General features: G+C 38.7%; 1 pseudogene; it reads left to right on the top strand.

The window, feature by feature from the left end:
* The window catches only part of LOC146636048 (scavenger receptor cysteine-rich type 1 protein M160-like), a 61,045-nt pseudogene extending 46,285 nt beyond the window's left edge, over positions 1-14,760 (top strand).
* The last annotated feature ends 2,797 nt before the right edge of the window (positions 14,761-17,557 follow it).

Here is a 17,557-nt window from a genome sequence, read left to right as displayed (position 1 = left end):
CAGGAACAAATTCCAATATTGATCAAATCTTATGTCTCATAGGTCCGATCAGATTAGTTGGATCTGGATTGACTCGATGCTCTGGCAGAGTTGAAATCTATCACAATAACATCTGGGGAACAGTCTCTGATTTTAACTGGGACTTAAATGATGCTGAGGTGGTTTGTAGACAGTTAAACTGTGGACCGGCACTACAGGCTCCTCGGTTTTCTTACTTTGGTGCAGGAACTGGACAGGTTTGGTTTTCGTATATGGCCTGTTCAGGAAGTGAAAGCTCTCTGACTGAGTGTCAAAACAGTGGATGGGGAACATACATCTATGGACATGGCAATGACGCAGGTGTTATCTGTTCAGGTGAGAAATTTTAGATATTCAATACAGGGCAAGCCAGTCTGTTCTTGTGCATCATACATGAAATTTTTCTCTTTTTTACTTTAAGGAATATTTCAAAATACTCTTCATATCTTTTTGCCTCACAGGTCCAGTCAGATTAACTGGGTCTGGATCGACTCGATGTTCTGGCAGAGTTGAAGTTTACTACAATAACATCTGGGGAACAGTCTGTGTTGACGGCTGGGACTTAAATGATGCCGCGGTGGTTTGCAGAGAGCTGAACTGTGGGACGGCAGTAAAGACTCCTCAATCGGCTCAGTTTGGTCCAGGAACTGGACAGATTTGGCTTGATAATGTGACCTGTTCAGGAAATGAAAGTTCTCTAACTGAGTGTAAACACAGTGGATTTGGAATAAAAAAATGTGAACGTGGTCAGAGCGCTACTGTCATCTGTTCAGGTGAGAAAAATTTTGGATCATCCACAGAATGTTAAAAATGGTAATTATAACTATTTTATTGCTTCATCATATATCTCATTGGGAAAATCATTTTGTCTATAATGCACCTCTATCCACAGAGAAAGAGAAATAATACAATCAGCTTTGACACAGACTTTACTACAGTTATGTTCAGTCACCTCTCAGCTCATTCCTTTCACATCCCATCGGGTCATCATTACAATCAATTACACTGTAATGTAGTTGTTCAGTAACTTGTATAGAACAAGAACATGCTGCCAGTTTGACATAAAAATGAGTGCAAACCAGTTTTGAACCTGAGACACCCACATAAACACCACTGTTAGAAATATTGACAATGTTGGTGGTGACTGTAATTATATAAACTGTATAGATATGAACTAAAATTAAAGAGAATTTTATGATCTCACCAGCTTCACGGAAAAAGTTCTCAGTGAAACTGAATCTGGCTGATGTCAACTCCCAAGTGGACATGACAGACCCCGCTGTGAGGGAGGGCATCTTGAAATGGGTAACGTGTATAGAATACTTAAATGCAGAGTAAAGTTTCATCTTCAAGATGTTCGTATTTGTTGATGGAGATTTCTCTGTACTGTTCAAGTAAGGTAATTTACTTGCCTAATTCCCAGACAGACATGCTTATTTCTCTAAACAGTCAAATTTTTAAACACACAGCTTACTTTTACACTGAGACAACTTTCTAATCTTTACCCAGAGAATCTGTAAAATACAGGCAACAATTAAATCCTCGTTTCTGTTACACAGGTTGAAAAGAAGTTGGGAGGTTCATCTGATGATGTAAAAGTGAGCTGGCAGAAACTTCCAGAAAAGAAAAGGCTCAAAAAGCAAGAGACGTGTCCTCCATAGTTCAGTCTGTTTGTTTCCAAAACTGTATAAAAAAAGACCTAATGTTATATAAAACCTTTAAAAAGCACCTTATTGATTCATTCCATATTTTTATAAAGTATATCTGCTTTTTGTGCTTGTTTACTGTTGTGCTGCATTTAGTTGTAAGCCAAACGTAACCTGTTAAAGAGTGCTAACTTCAATGGATTTAGCAAATATTTTCTGTGATGAATTTTCAACAGTGATGAGTTTGGTTTGTCTCAGCAAAGAGACTATCAAATTTAGATTTTACTTGACTTTACTTTATAATTGAAGTCTATATATTAAACACAACAGCAAGATCATTCTGTTAGGATCCATTTCAATATAAACCTGCATATAAATTCAAGAAGCCTTAGATTATTTTGTCTTTACTAATGAAAAACGCTTCTTTTTATGAGACCAATACTTAAATAGGACACACATAGCAGGAGACCTTTGGCTTCTTCAATAATGTGTTTAAGTTAGATAATGATTTCTCTTCCCTTTGTGTTTGTTTTTCATGAGAGTGTGTAGTTCTGCTTTGTTTTTTGCTCTTATTTTACTTACTTGGATTCAGTAATGATCAATTAATAATTATTGTGAATTCATATAAATTATGTATTGTACTGCATTTTATGAATTATTAAAGATGAATTAATTGATAGATTGACTATTTTATTTTGAACTTGAAATAAAAATATAACAAAATACACTGTAAACAGTTTAGGAAAAAAAAGTTAAAAAATAATACAGTTGCAACAAATATCTTTAAATATTCTCAAAAAGCAGAAGGATGAAGTTTACAGTTGTTTAGTTTTACCCATTTTAACAGTAATAATTTACAAATCATGGTTTTCGTGTAACACCGAATCAGATAATTTATTTATATAACTAGTTGTGTCGACACACACAACCAGTGCTGCAAGAATAAGTGCATTACTGCTTAAAATCTTATGGTCCTATTTTGCAATAAATACAGAGCCTGTAATGAGCTACAGCATTTACTAAGACCTTCGCATAGGAACTTGGATACAGTAACGCCAAAGAACAGTAAAGACTGAAAAATGATTTTTAATTTATCCTGTGCTTTGCTTGAGCAAAACTGAAATGCTGCAATGTGCCATGAATATGACTAAAGTGCTACCAGCAAATTTTGGTATCTATGGAGATTGACAGACCACGTGACTTTCGCGCATTGCATTGTGGGTACGAGTGGCAACAAAATCAAAACACTGCAAGCGCTAGAATTTCCAGCACTGGTAATAATCAATTCTGCTGTTTTAATCACTACCTGCATTTTATTTGCCCCAAAAACAATTATGTACAAAATGACGGAAAACACGGCAGCATTTCTATGAACAAAGACAGACTTGACGAAAAGGCAAAAAACCCCCAAAAAAACAAATACGAGGAAAAAAATCAAAGGAGTGTGGGTGAGACCCATACGAGCATACAGAGTGGAGTAAGGATGTTAGCGTGCTGCCCAACTTTCATCACGCGCATATTTATTATTATATGGTTCTAAGTTTTAGTGCATACACTCACAAAATGTTAATTAACTTCAGATCCCTGCAACAAGCCCAGGTCCAGTTTACTTTGGTGATTTGGACTATTCCATTTCACAGCTGTTGTTGATTTTTTTCCCTTTATCTCCTGTACAGGCCAATGCAATCCATTTGTCGTTTCAGGTTGTAGTATTACACAACATTTTCAGATCTAATAGAAAAAAAAAATTGTGTTTCGTAATTCATTCAATTTTTTGTATTTATCTATAACTGGCATTATTGTTTCATTCTCATATAGAATTTTACAAGAAAGAGGCAAAATTGGATTCCATTATGCTTTATTAGCTGCTTCAGTGAAAAACAAATCAATAATGCAACAAAAAAAAACATATCAAAACAACATACTGGAAAACAGTTATTCATCACTTCATTGCTTCAATACAACCCTTCGGCACATATTGTAACCTACATCAACAATTATGTTATGATAACTACAACAGAAGACGTACCTTTGTGGGAATGCTTGGAGCAGACTAACCTGTGAGCTGGAGTGTTCTGGGACGTTATATTTGGTCTTCGAATGGCTGCAATCCAGACCATCCGTCGGCTCTTTGTTACTTCGGAAAAATGGCTTAGACAATTTCTCTTCCACAATGTAATCCAATAACAACCGATCTCTTTACCCGATCTCTTTAATACTGCCTGTTTGAGGGCTATGGGGTGAAACAAAATGTGCTACATGCTCCTCATTCATACATATGAATAAAAATAGAAGATTTTTTACAATTTTACAGAGAAGCTGGAGACTTCAAAAAACAAATCCATAACCTTGAATGATTGTTGCAAAGAAGAGTGGGGGTCCTGAAGCAGCAATAACACATCATCTTTATAAAGAAGAATTTTGTGTTCTGTATTAGACCTTTAATATTGCTGTTTTGTCTTATAGCTGCAGCTATTGGTTCTATGAGTAATGAAAATAGCGATGGAGAGAGCGAACATCCTTGCCCGGTACCATTATGAAGAGTAAAGTTTTGTGTAACTGATCCATTGGTGGTGACTGTGGCGATTGACAATGTGTAAAATGCTCTTATCCAGTTGAAAAACGATTCTCCAAATCCAAATTTCTTAAAATATTACAAACAGGAAGTTCCAGCTTATTTTGTCAAATGCTTTTTCTGCATCAATTAGACTGTTACTTTTTTTGGTAGTGTGAAAGCTGCATTAAGCTAATTAGTTTAGGAGTATTAATAGCTGAATGTCTGCCTACAATAAAACCCATCTAGTCAGCATGAAAAAGTGCTGGAATTACTTTTGGGATGCAAGGACTCTCTGTATTTACCAGAGACAGTGGGCAATCACTGCAGTATTCGTGGTAGCAGAAATTCTAGAGGTAATCATAAATTCTTCAATCATTCTTACAAATGGTGTGGACAGAGTTCACCAGAAATGTTTGTATAACTCAGCAGGGAAGCCATCTGGAGCAGGTGTCTTATTATTGAGAGTGCAGAATAATTCTTCTAGAGCTGTAGGCTTATCCAACACCCTAACTTGAGCTTGTGTTAAATGAGGTTGATCTAAAGCACTAGGAAATTTGTGAATATCGTCCATATTTGAGTCATGGTCAGAGGTGTATAGATTCATGTAACACTTCCTGAAAACCTTATTTATATCTGTAAAATTATGAAATGTTTTCCCTGCTGAGTCCTTGATAACTGTAAATGTTGTTTTATCTTTATTTTACTTACGTAAATGTGCCTGATATTTACCTGATTTATTATTGTATTCGATTTTGTCATGTCTCCACCGCTGTATAAGAAACTACGTCTTTGTATTTATTAAATCATATGACTCAAGTCTGAGTTTGCCCCAGACCAATGGGCAAGCTCAGGAAGACAACAAGAAGCAAGAGGTCACTTTTTGGTGTTTTGCCTCTTCCAACCAGCCAACCTGGAGTTCTCAACAGTGATTGAATCCAAACCGAGTCGTTTTATTTTTATCTAGTAAAAGGTTTTACGTTAGAGAGCTGCCTCAGCTGAAAAAAAGCTTTTTCTCACCGCTGTATTTACCTGTTTGTCCATTTTAAGAGCTGTGTCAATTTTTACTCCAAGATTGGTGACAATGAGTGTGACACAGGATGTAAGAGGACCCAAGTCAGATGGTGGGACACCAGGTACACTCGGCCCAAATATAATAACCTTTAACATGAAATAAAGTTTTAAACGTAAAGTCCAAAGAGGAACACACAGAAAGGTGAACAGGATACTAGGACCAGGAGTAAGGTAAAGGCAGTGTTATTTATACAAAAAAAGGGTAATCAGGGAGTTGGACACAGGAGGGCAGCAAGATGTAGCTCAAGACAGTCACAAATGACTACCAATGTAAAACAGCAAATTAATAGCAACCACACTGACAGGCAGAACCTAACTGAACATAGGGGAGGAATGATGAATACCAGCTGTGTCAGCCATCCTCCACTGGCACTCACCCCCTGAACCCATTGCACCACCCTTCCCCCGCAGCCAAGCTGCAGACCACACCCTGACACAAACTGTAGCAGGAAAAGTTTGGTCAACTGAAGTGTGTAATAATACCCTCCACCCAATTTATGTCCAATGTAGCACTTTTCCTCAATACTGAAGTGCTTTGAATCTTACTAAATCCAACTACACTGACTTTAAAAAAAAATTTTGTTGAGCATTTTGTAAACTTCCAAACCAGCAGCATTTTGTCTCATCCATTACAGTGATATAATTTTCTACCAATGGACTTTTTACCTGATGGATATTTAGCTAAAAAAAACCCAAAACATTCAAGAATTGACAGAAAATGTCAAAATTATATTGTAACACTCAGGGTTACAAAGTGTGGGGATCAGGGAAATTATTTTACTGCTACTATTCATAACTATCATCATTACCATTGCATTAATAAGATATTCTACAGCATTGATATTGCATTCAGATGTTTAAACATATTGGCACCCAATTAGCCTTTATTATGGGTGCAGTTATAACCACTTTAAACTGTTGAGTTAAATCTATAATCTTAAATGCTTATATGCTGATTATATTGGGTTATAAAAGGAAGGCTCAACTCTGAGTACACTCTGTGCCAAAGTAGACAGGAAACTGCATGCTTTTGCAGAGCGTGCTTGCAAAAGTGAAACTAAGAAGAGTATGAGTGACGTGGAGCTTAGAAGGTTAATCTTACAGTAAAATAGTAGCTGAGCAGAGGCCTGAGTGTATTCGGCAACATGCTGCGTTTGAGTTTGCTTGGTAACAGATGACTCAGAATAAGTCAGGAAGTGTACTTCTAAAATGTCTTTGTTTCCTCTGTAAAGTGTGCATTTTTTGGTTGATATTTTGAGGAGCTGTCTGGATGAGGCTATTTAAATAACCAGGATATTCATTATTGTCCGTTATTCGTTTATATTCTTTTTATTATTTTATATTATTAACTTTGTTTGCCTACTGGTGGTGGTCAGAGGGCCCGGTGGCACCAGTGTCCGGCAGCCTCGCCTCTGTCAGTGCGCCCCAGGGCAGCTGTGGCTACAATGTAACTTGCCATTGCCAGTGTGTGAATGTGTGTGTGAATGGGTGGATGACTGAATGTAGTGTAAAGCACTTTGAGGTCCTTAGGGACTAAGTAAAGCACTATACAAATGCAGGCCATTTACCATTTTTTACCATTTATTAAGCTTTGAGTAGTGGCATTTAATTAAAGCATTTATTCAACATATACATATATAGTTTTAGTCAGATTGTTACACATATGAGAGTGGCCTCTGTCTGGTTGTGAGTTTTAGTAGGCGAGGTGAGAGGTGAAACAGTGCAATTGAGGTCGGGAGACACATACACACACATCTTAGGTAGATTCATTTCTAGGTAAGAGTTCAGACATATTTTGCAAGCTTCCAACTGCATTTTGGGCCTGCTGAATTGACAGTTTTGTTGCAGAGCATGCATCTGAGGTTTTGGAGAAGCAAGAGCGAGACGAGCTACAGGAAGCACCTGGCTTGGAGGCGAAGAAAATGTTCTTTTCAAACTGTGTCAAAAGTCGTTACCAGAAAGTTATGCATGTATTGTATCTGCTTTGACACATGAGGGGGCGTCATAAATAATACCCTGATGCTATAAAAACAACTGCTTGTGTATTATTGGGCGGAGATCTACAGCTGATGTTTTGCAGTGTTCATCTCCCCACACGTGTGTTCATTAAAATCATCGTTTGACCTAACTCTTCTGGACCTTCGTTGTTTTGTTCTCATCCTCAATATTCTGAACACGCGACAAAAGACATCCAGCACAACCCACATACACAGGACTCAGACTGCAATTCAGTACTCTTTGTTTTCATTGCTTTTCTTTTTTTGCCTCCTCTGCCAGACACCGGGACTCAATCAGCCACCCAACCAGCCTCCTCTGACACTGCCCTGCAAAGCCACTGCAATACCCTCTCCCTGCAGCTGAGCCATGAGCCCCACCCACCACAGAAACCATGTTAATGTGTCACAGCAATAAGCCATGCATATTGTTAAGTAAATAGTTTTTTTTTATTCAGACCAACAGCAAACTGTTAGATGAAGAAAGCAACCCTGGAAGATTTTGTTTCAGAATTGTGGTCTGTATCTGTGTTTAATTTTCTTTCATCTTTAACAGGTTTTTAAATGCATTCTTTGCATGCAAACTGTATGCAATTTTTGTATACATATGCAATGTCCTCAAATTCAAGTATCAAGTCCTTTGATTTGTTACCTTGTTTTATATGTATGTTCATTCATTGCTTAGTGATGGGAAGTCCATTTGGACAGCCTGTGTCCAACAGTAAATGGTCTGTGGGAGGGGCTCAGCATACTCAGCATACATATTTAAAAGTCAAAAAGTCAAATTCAGACTGGTGTGGCTAACAATGGCTCTCCAACAGTTTGTCTGCTGTTTCTTTGTGACAATCATTCTCTCATGCAAAGGTGAGAAAGAAATTCGATTTTGTTTCTCATGACCTATTTTATATGAAGACTGGACAGAGTACAATGTTAATTTAAGGTTCAGCTGTACAGATTTTAAGAACTGTTGCAATTAAAAGTACTCGACTATACTTCAAAGCAGCCCACTTGGTAGCCTGCTTGTAGATGGATCCAAGATAAGAAAGAGAGTCAAAAAATCCACCTGGTAAAAAAGCAAATACCTAGAGGTGAAAGCAGGACTATGTTTCACTTTATAATGTAGATCAGATCAGTAAAGTCCCTGTATCTGATGTGATCCACAGCACTTTATTTATCATTTTGCCAATTTTCTGCTAATGCATTTTCTGTCCAGCCAGCAGTTCATGTCCCCTTTTCTTTCCAAAACTTTTTCTGTTTGAAATATTTAAGCAATAGTAATGTAAACATTTCAAGTTAATTGGGTTATTTATTATATTTTTTGTATTGACAAATAGAAATGTAGTAGAGAGTAACTATGTGCTCACTGAGAGGGCCGGGTTCAGTGACATGATGTTAACTACTACTGATAAAGTACAACTTGATCATTAAACATAAAACAGGTTTTAGCTTAGTGTTAACAATGTTTACTAACTGGTTAATTACATGGTTTGTTAACTCTCAAGTTGCTGTTGGTCTTTATAAATGGGTATTGTTCCCAAATGGTTAACAATGTGCTGTACAGCTGTAACATTATTATAATACCCGTTAAGATGTTGAAACTGATCATTGTAACCCTGCATATTCATAGAGAGAACGCACAGGGAAAAGTGTGCAAAACAAAAGTCTTCACTAAATGTTTGTTTTCACTTGATGTTTGGGTAGTGAGCAAGCAAAGTTCATATATACTTTATATATAGCACTTATGACAGTGCATTTTTGACCAATTCAAGATCATTATAATTTGGACTGCCCCTTTCCCAAAATGTTCAGGTAAACAATTCTGAAAGTTTGAGGAAATAAGAAAAGGCAGTGTAGATCCAAGTTGACTTTTCAGGTATTTACTTTCTGTCTGACTAATGCTTCAAAATGTAAATCATGATGTGCAGTACACTGGTTTAACATTTTTTTATAATTATTTTCTCCTTTATTTTTCAGATGGCCATGCACAGATATCTGGTAAGGATATTTGTATTTATAATATCCAAGAACAAGTTTCAAGTTTAGTTTCAACCTTAGCTGTTTTCTCTGCTGAGCTAAAAAAAAAAAAAAGAAAAGAAAAAAGGAGGCAGTACTAATCTCATTGGTTTGAGCAAAAGAAAACTGGGGATTAAATGTCTTTATTCCTTCCTTTGCTATCTTTAACACCTATACTACTACTAAAGGACACTTTGGAGATTGTGTCCCCCTTTTCTAAGAAGCAGGGGATCACTGTTTATCACTGTCAGTAACAATCTAAAGTTAACTAATTGGACCAATTAACCATAACAAGTGAAGAGCACCAGCACAGTCTAAAGATTTTTGAAAGCTACAGTGTAGCCATAGAGCTTGCCATATAGAGAATAGGAACTTTTAATATAAGAGATACATGTTGTGTGTATGTCTGTGTTTGCATGTAAAGATGAAAATGATTTTCTTTTAGTACTTTTCAGGTCTTGTAGTTAAATCATGGTTCACTTGTCTCATAGTGGATGTTCTGCAGTCCTCACAAACTCATAATTCAGATGAGGGAGTTGGATAGCCTAGACTAGATGAAAATTGCCTTTTGGCTCTAGCTCTACAGCTGATTATGTAAATCCCATATAAATAGGATTATTTATATGGTTTAGTAGTAGTAGTTAACATGGAACAGAGTGGTGCAAAAAATAGAAATCTTGTAAAATATAAAAAAAATTTAAAAACAACTAAATTTGGCAAAAAGCTCTCATCTCTGATAATATTTATATTCATAAACTTATCCATTTACACTGAAATAACATAAAGAATCAAACACCAAAATACCAATGAAAAAATGTAAAACGATTTAAAACGAAAAGCGTCTGGGCTTCTGTCCAGACGCTTTTCTTTCCAAGATACCTTTTTCTGTTGTTTCATTTCATACGCTGAAATGAAAGAATAGACTTAATAAACCACTAAAGTTTTTTTTAAATGTATTCTATTGACTCATCAAAGTACCTACCTTTGGCAGATATAACAGCTGAACACACCCATGGCATTCTTTCTAAAATGCAAACCAAATGTTCCTCAGAAAGTTCTTCCCAACTCTGTTGCAGAAGTTCCCATAAATGTGTGGCACTTGTAGGGTGCTTTGTTTTCACTCTTATGTCCAGGTCATCAAAATCAGCTCAGTGGGCTCTTATCCATGTTTTGAAGCTTATTAACTTGTTCTTTTTTCACGAGGTAGTTCTGGCATAGCTTCATCTTATATTTTGGGTTATTATCTTTCTGTAGGATGAACCCCTAAACAGCTAGGCACATACCAGAGGATGCTGCATGGCTCTGCAGAATGCTGTGGTACCCAATTTGGTTGAGGGTGCCTACCTACTTTTGTACCATTTCAGGCTATTCATTGGACAAGAAGAAGAATTGATGTGTTAAATTTTTTTTTCTAAAACCTTCGATCAGTAGTGTACACTTCCTTACAGGAGTAACACCATGGATTTGGGAACCGTGAAAAAGAAATATCACTTTGGGCCCCACCACTTTAATGTTGCAAACACTGCCGGCCCTAGAATTATAACTCTGTGCAGACATCGACCAATGTTCTGCTTAGATGAATAGATTTTTTTTAATTTATGCAAGACTGAGAAATGTGCAATTTGTTACATTTTAATATTTTTCATGATAATATTATTAGATTTTTTTTGTTTGTCTGTTTTTTACAATGATTGGTGCCTTTACATCAAATACAAATATAAATTAAATAGCCATTAACTTTTTGGATGGATATAAATTTAAAATCTCATCTATAAAATGGTTTAAAATTATGTTTTACTGATCAAAATTGTTTTATTTAAATTATTAAGGTACTGGCAAATATAACTTAACTCAGTTACCGAATAAAGTGTAGCCAATTGAAAAGTATCTATGTCATGAGACCTAAGTGGAACTCAGATAGATTTTATTTAATTTTATAATGCTGTCATGGACTGACATTCCTCACTGGCCAACCTGCCTATTGTGTGACAAATGCATTTTATTGCAAAATAAATAAAAAGTCTGTAGGAAAAAAAATCCCAAGGGCCTCCCTGCAATTAGACACATTGCTTGACATAAAAGAATGAACTTTGTTCTTCAACTAACAGAGGTGCTGGTTCAGTGTCAGGAGTGTGGGTATTGGGAGATGGGATTGGGACAACTAAGCCTGAGCCAAAGCTCTGATCTGTATAGGGTCTGCCTGCACAACACAAACACATTATTTTCTTTTAGAACTGGCGAAAGCTAACTAATACTAGGAAATTTAAGCAGTTTCTATTGACTTTGGAATTAGTTTAATTTCCATCTGTTAACCTTTTCTTTTTTAAACTTCACTGTTAACGGAGCCATCCTACCACTTTAAAATTTACAGTTACAATTTACAATATTACAACTTCTGAATCTTATATTCACAACATATCATTTCTGTGTTTTGTTTGCAGGTGTGCCCATTTTATTGGCTGGGTCTGGATTGACTCGATGCTCTGGCAGAGTTGAAGTTTATCACAATAACATCTGGGGAACAGTCTGTGATGATGGCTGGGACTTAAATGATGCTGAGGTGGTTTGCAGAGAATTAAACTGTGGGTCGGCACTACAAGCTCCTCGATCAGCTTACTTTGGTCAAGGAACTGGACAGATTTGGCTTGATGACGTGGTCTGTTCAGGAAGTGAAAGTTCTCTAACTCAGTGTCAGCACAGTGCATTTGGATCACACAACTGTGTACATGGTGAGGATGCTGGTGTCATTTGTTCAGGTGAGAAAACGTTTAGATACTAACCCTAATCCTATTTTAAGTAATACTGTTCAAACAACTATGGGCACTATCACACCACTGGTGTCATCTGTTTAGGTGAGATATATCCACAGAATGCCAAATACTGTAAAAAATAATTTCTTGTTTTCACAATTATTTGTATAGTCGTCATAGTCTTCAAAGGCAAATGAGTTAAAACACTGGCAGGGCATGCAAATCCAGCTTCAGGTCGTGTGGAGGAGATCAGGATGGTGGGACCTAAAAGCCAAATGAAAAACATGGAGGTGAAAAGGCACCACAAGAGCTTTGACCAGAGGCTAACTGTCACGGTCCTATGTTTTTGGTTTTTGTACTTTTACTTTGGATTTTATTATGATTTATGACTATTTGTGTCTTGGTTTCCCAGTGTTTATTCAGTGCTCCTTCTGTTTTGTGTCATCACTGCCTGTATATCCCTTCTAGTGTCGTCAGGTCTCTGTGTTAAGCCCGCGTCTCTGAGTCTGTGTCTTTGCGTGTGTGTGTTTTGTGTTTTACTTTGAAGGTCCGTGTCTGATGTCAGTGTGTTCAGCGTGTTTTCGTTTCGTTTCCCCTGTCCCGTCCTGTCTAATTACTGTCTAATTACTCCCAGCTGTGCCCTCCTTCTGTGTCTCATTCCCTCGTTATCCTTCTGTGTATTTAAGCCTTTTGTCTGCCTCTGACTGCAGTTGCTGGTTCGTCTGCGTTATATGGTGTTTTGTTCTCTAGTCTGCGTTATCTCCCTGCATCTCTGTTCTGGTTTCAAGTTAGTTTTGCTAGTTTAGGTTTGTCAGTTCTGTTCTCGCCAGCCTCGCCCTTTTTTCGTTGTTTGCCATCCACTTCAATAAAGCTCACTCTCATCAGAAGAAGTGCTTGCATTTTGGGTCCTTTAATAATTTACAAACGGCTTGCCCCGCTGGCCGTGACAGTATGAACCAGCCATCAATGGACCCAGCAGCATTTGACTCGCTCAAGGAGCTCTGTGAGGATATTGTGTACTCTGTGGACAAATTGATTAATTTGTGGCTGGAACATGAGGGGAAAGAACTTCGGCAAGCTGTGGCTAACCAGCTACAGCGATTGGTTTCAGCTCACTTCACCTGCTCGCACAGAATTTCATTCTGAACGAGCTTCGCCTTCACCCCCTGGCTGCTACCACCCACCCAGCAACTAATGCTTCGCTGCCTGGCCCGACGGAGGTTGTTCTGCCCGGCCCGTCGGCTGAGCCTTTGAAAGGGAAATGACACTCACGCCGTCAACGCCCCTCACCACAGTCGGACCTCGGGATATCAGAGCAGCCGACTGTGGTGAGTAAAAAGGACAATATTACTGGTTTGAACTTCAGGACTTTTTCTTCTGGGGTTGTTCGGGGTGTGTTGATGAGACCTAATACGCGTAGCTTACCTGCCTTCGTAGTAACTAACCTCTCCCAGGTTGGTATTTTTAAGACTTCTGGGAAAACAAAGGGCTGTGTTTCTTCTGCTTCTTCTGAGCCTGGATTAACTCTCTCTGACCCTGTTAATCCCGTATCAGCTATCCCAGAGTCTGCTAAAGCTGTGGCTTTCACCCCAGAAACAACCCCAGCTCTGATGATACTAAGACTGTTTTATTTTCCAAGCTGCCACCTCAAGAGACTGTTCAGTGTGCACCTGAATGTGTCATTTCTTGGACTACTGACACTCATTCAAAGACATTAAGTGGTAATGTTGCAGGAATTCAGGGCCTCCCAGAGGCTGCGTTCCCTAGAGACTGAAAAGCCAGCATTGCCCGAGTCATTTAGAAGTTCCACCGAGTCCGCTCAATTAGCGGCCCAGCAACCGTCAGCTCAGTCTCCAGTGTCACCTGCTCAGCAGCCACTAGCTCAGTCTCCATTGTCCCCGATACCTGTAGCTCAGACTCCAGTGTCCCCGCTACCTGTAGCTCAGTCTTCGGTTCTGTGAGCCACTCAGCCATCCATCATCTCTATGCAGGGAGAAAATCTAATTCCCAACCAGGGTGTTTCTCATAACTTAGCTGCTTTAGGTGCAGTTATTCACTCCAGGGTCTCCCCAGAGGCTAGGTCTCAGTCCCCAGCTGATTCTGGCCCCCTGAAGGTTAAGCAGGCCCCTAGGAACTGCACCATGTCAGCGCTTCCTGGGCTGAGCCAGGACCCTGTGCAGCTCCAGTTACCTTTGTGTCTGCCAGAGGTCCCCGAACCTGCTGGTTCTGATCCGTCTCTGCTAGGAGTCTCGGCGCCTGCTGGTCCTGTGTCTGTCTTCGCTGGAAGGTCCAAGGGGCCCATCCAGCCATCACCGCCGCCTGCAGCTCCATCATCTACGGCTTCCACGCCGTTGCCTGCAATTCCATCATCTACGATTTCCATGCCGTCGCCTGCAGCTCCATCACCTATGGCTTCCACATCCTCACCTGGTCCAGCACCATCCTCGCCTGGTCCAGCCTCTGTCTTGCCATCAAATGCGACTCGGCCTGGACGACCTCGCCTTTGCCGGCCACTTTCCAGGCCTCTAGCTGGACATTATCGCTGTCGAGGGCGGCCCCCTGAACGAGGTCACCTCTGTCACCACTACCTGCCGCGTGGCCAGCCTCCGGACTGCTCTGTCGCTGCCACTGCCTTCCGCATTGTCGGCCTCCGGATTTCCTTTAATGGTGTCACTATCGCTGCTTTTCACACAGTCAGCCTCCTGAACTGAACTGGTTTTTTTTTGTTTTTTTGTTTTTTTTTAATTTTGATTTTATTGATTAGCATTCAAATATCTCAGTGAAGACAGAACAAAGATCTACCACAAAGCAAGAAAGCATGAGACAAGGCTAATCAAAAGGTATTGGCTGAAGCATTTGCTTATTACGCCAACCCTTTTAACAAAAGATCTTTTTGCATGCATGTTTTGAACTCTTGTGCTGTTGGCCTCTGGGCTGGTCCCCTGAACTGGTTTTGGGACTGTTTTCTTGGGCTCCAGTATTTTTTTTTTTTTAGTTTTGGACCCATGTTTTGTTTTGGGACCTTCTGGTGCTCCGTGTTCTGTTTCCCTGACCATGTGACACTAACACAACGATAGAGTTATAGATACCTTCAGGCAGCTCAGGACCCTCAGGCTCAGGGAGTTTAGGACTTCAGCACAGGGAATGCAATCCCATCTGACTGGGAGTGCTCAACAGGACAAGCAAAGTCTACTGGCTCTAGAAGTAAGGCAGCTGGTCAAAGATGATTGCAACTCCTGGCTTGCAGTTGTGAGTCCATCAGAGGAGCCTTGCTTCATCTTTCAGAGGGCTGTCCAGGTGCTCATTGCTCCAGTGACTGGGTTGCTGCAGTGATAATAAAGGCCAAAAAAAAGAGGATGCTCAGGTTTCAGTCTGTTAGCTGTGTCTTCATGTTGTTATTAAATAAAGAATGTCCAGGATTGTTGGGAACAGAAGTAGCTGAGGTTTATTACAGATAATTGCCCTCATGGCAGAGAGACTGATAAAATATTTATGTTCTTAGAATTATGAATCCTGGAAGAGAACTTAAGAGATCCTCACTCAGCTCCTCATCCACAAGCAATGCTGGATAACAGTGTAGCTGAGTGCACTGAACTTTAAGTATTTATTGTCATTGTCAGAGAACAATGAAATTGCGTTTGGGGCTTCCATACAAACCGTAAATAAAATAATGAAGAAAATAATAAATACCCCTTAAAACCCAAGTGTAAATATTTAACCCAGTGTGACTCCAGTACAATAAGCCAATCCTTAGCAACAACATAAGAACATGACAAGTAATGTTCATAAGAAATTCAGACAAAGACCTGAGTGGCCACTACCAGCTCCACCACCATCATCAAGTTTGCTGACGACACCGTCGTGGTGGGCCTGATCTCTGATAACAACGAGACGGCCTACCTGAAGGAGATTAGGAATCTGGAGAACTGGTGCCAGAGGAACAACCTCCTTCTAAACGTTATGTTAAGAAATCTTAGTAAAGTGTCTATACTGTTTTTTAAGGAAAAAACCTTCCAGATGTTTTTAAGACAGTCTTAGATGATTAATATTCCCAGAAAAAAATGCTTTATTTGCTTTTTTCTGTGTCTCTTTCATGTAAAATTTCATTTAAAATGTAACTATAACAGACTATAATTTGTGGTGTAAATAGTAAATTCTCTTTTCTGTTGTGCAGATCAAAAATGAGTTGAGAGGTAGGGCTGACGACCTAAAAGTGAGCTGGTGGAAACGTCCAGAAAAGAAAGATATCAAAAAACAAGAGGCGTGTACTCCATAGTTCACACTGTTTGTTTCAATAGCTGGATAAAGGCGGCTTACGGCCTGTAAAACTGATGTGATTCATTTAATCTTTACTTTTCACATGATATCTGTGTGACTGCTTGCTTTCTGTTGTGGTTCATAATCTCTCTTGTTTGATGACTTATTTCTCTGATGATTTTCCAAAGAAGACGAGCTCTGTTGGTGCCTTCAGAGAAATATTACAGTCAAATATGAAATTTAACATTTGCTTTGAATTGAGGTCAAGTGAAGTGATTTTCAAGGTAAGGAAGTTATATTTCCCTGTGGTTTGCATCATGAAAAACGAATATGGAAATATATCTTCCTTAACCTTCCTTGCCCATAATGAATTGTTCTTTGTCTCTCACAAAGTTAAATTCAAACCAATTTATCTGAGATGTTTTGAAGTGACTGATAAATTTCATCCGTGTTTTACCAGGACGCATTTCACATCAAACCTGCATATTAACTGAAGCTTCAAATATTTTTGTCTATGTTAGTGAAAAAAGCATTTCTTTTTAATTCTTGGTTTTATTGCATAATGAATTTACATTGCATGATTGCTTGAGTTAACCTACTCTTCCCTTTTCCGTGGTTTTATTTCATGAGTGTTCTGAGATGTGCATTACTGCGCAAAAGTCTTTGGCCATCCCTTCTTTTTTAAATTTTGTGTGAGAAATGGAAGATAGAATCATTTAATTAAAACGTGCAAAACTCTATATATAGATGTATTTTTGCTTGAATAATTCATACCAGTGTTATGTGGCTTATCAAATAAAAAAATCAAAAGCATTCCACTGGAAATGGTCTGGTTGAAGGGCTGGATTGAAAATAAATGAAAAAGCAGCCAATTTCCAGAGAATAACTCAGAAAGCCTTGAAAACTGTTGCTCAAGAGCACTTTAAAAATTAGAAGAAAGTCTGTTTCCTTGGAAGTAATATATAGAGAAATGAGGGATGACTACACTTTTTTCACAGTACTGTAATTATGTTTTGTTTAGTTGGTTGAATTTATATGTGTCTTGAATGCTGTAGCCATGTTACTAACACTATTATAAATCATCAATAATGTATCATTATTATGTGTGAGAATAAAAGGTTCTTGATTCAAAAATACTCGGTGAGCCTTTTGTGTTACTCCAGTTGCAGCCTGCGACCACTAGAAGCAACAGTCTTGTTTCCCCGCTTAAGACGGTTGTACGCATGCTCGTACGTCAGGAAGGAAGGAGTA

The sequence above is a fragment of the Diplotaxodon limnothrissa genome, linkage group LG3 (genome assembly GCF_057381915.1).
Source record: "Diplotaxodon limnothrissa isolate DT_005_m linkage group LG3, D_limnothrissa_male_GT1.1, whole genome shotgun sequence".
Classification (NCBI taxonomy): Eukaryota; Metazoa; Chordata; class Actinopteri; order Cichliformes; family Cichlidae; genus Diplotaxodon; species Diplotaxodon limnothrissa.
This window is presented reverse-complemented; position numbering and strand designations above follow the sequence as displayed.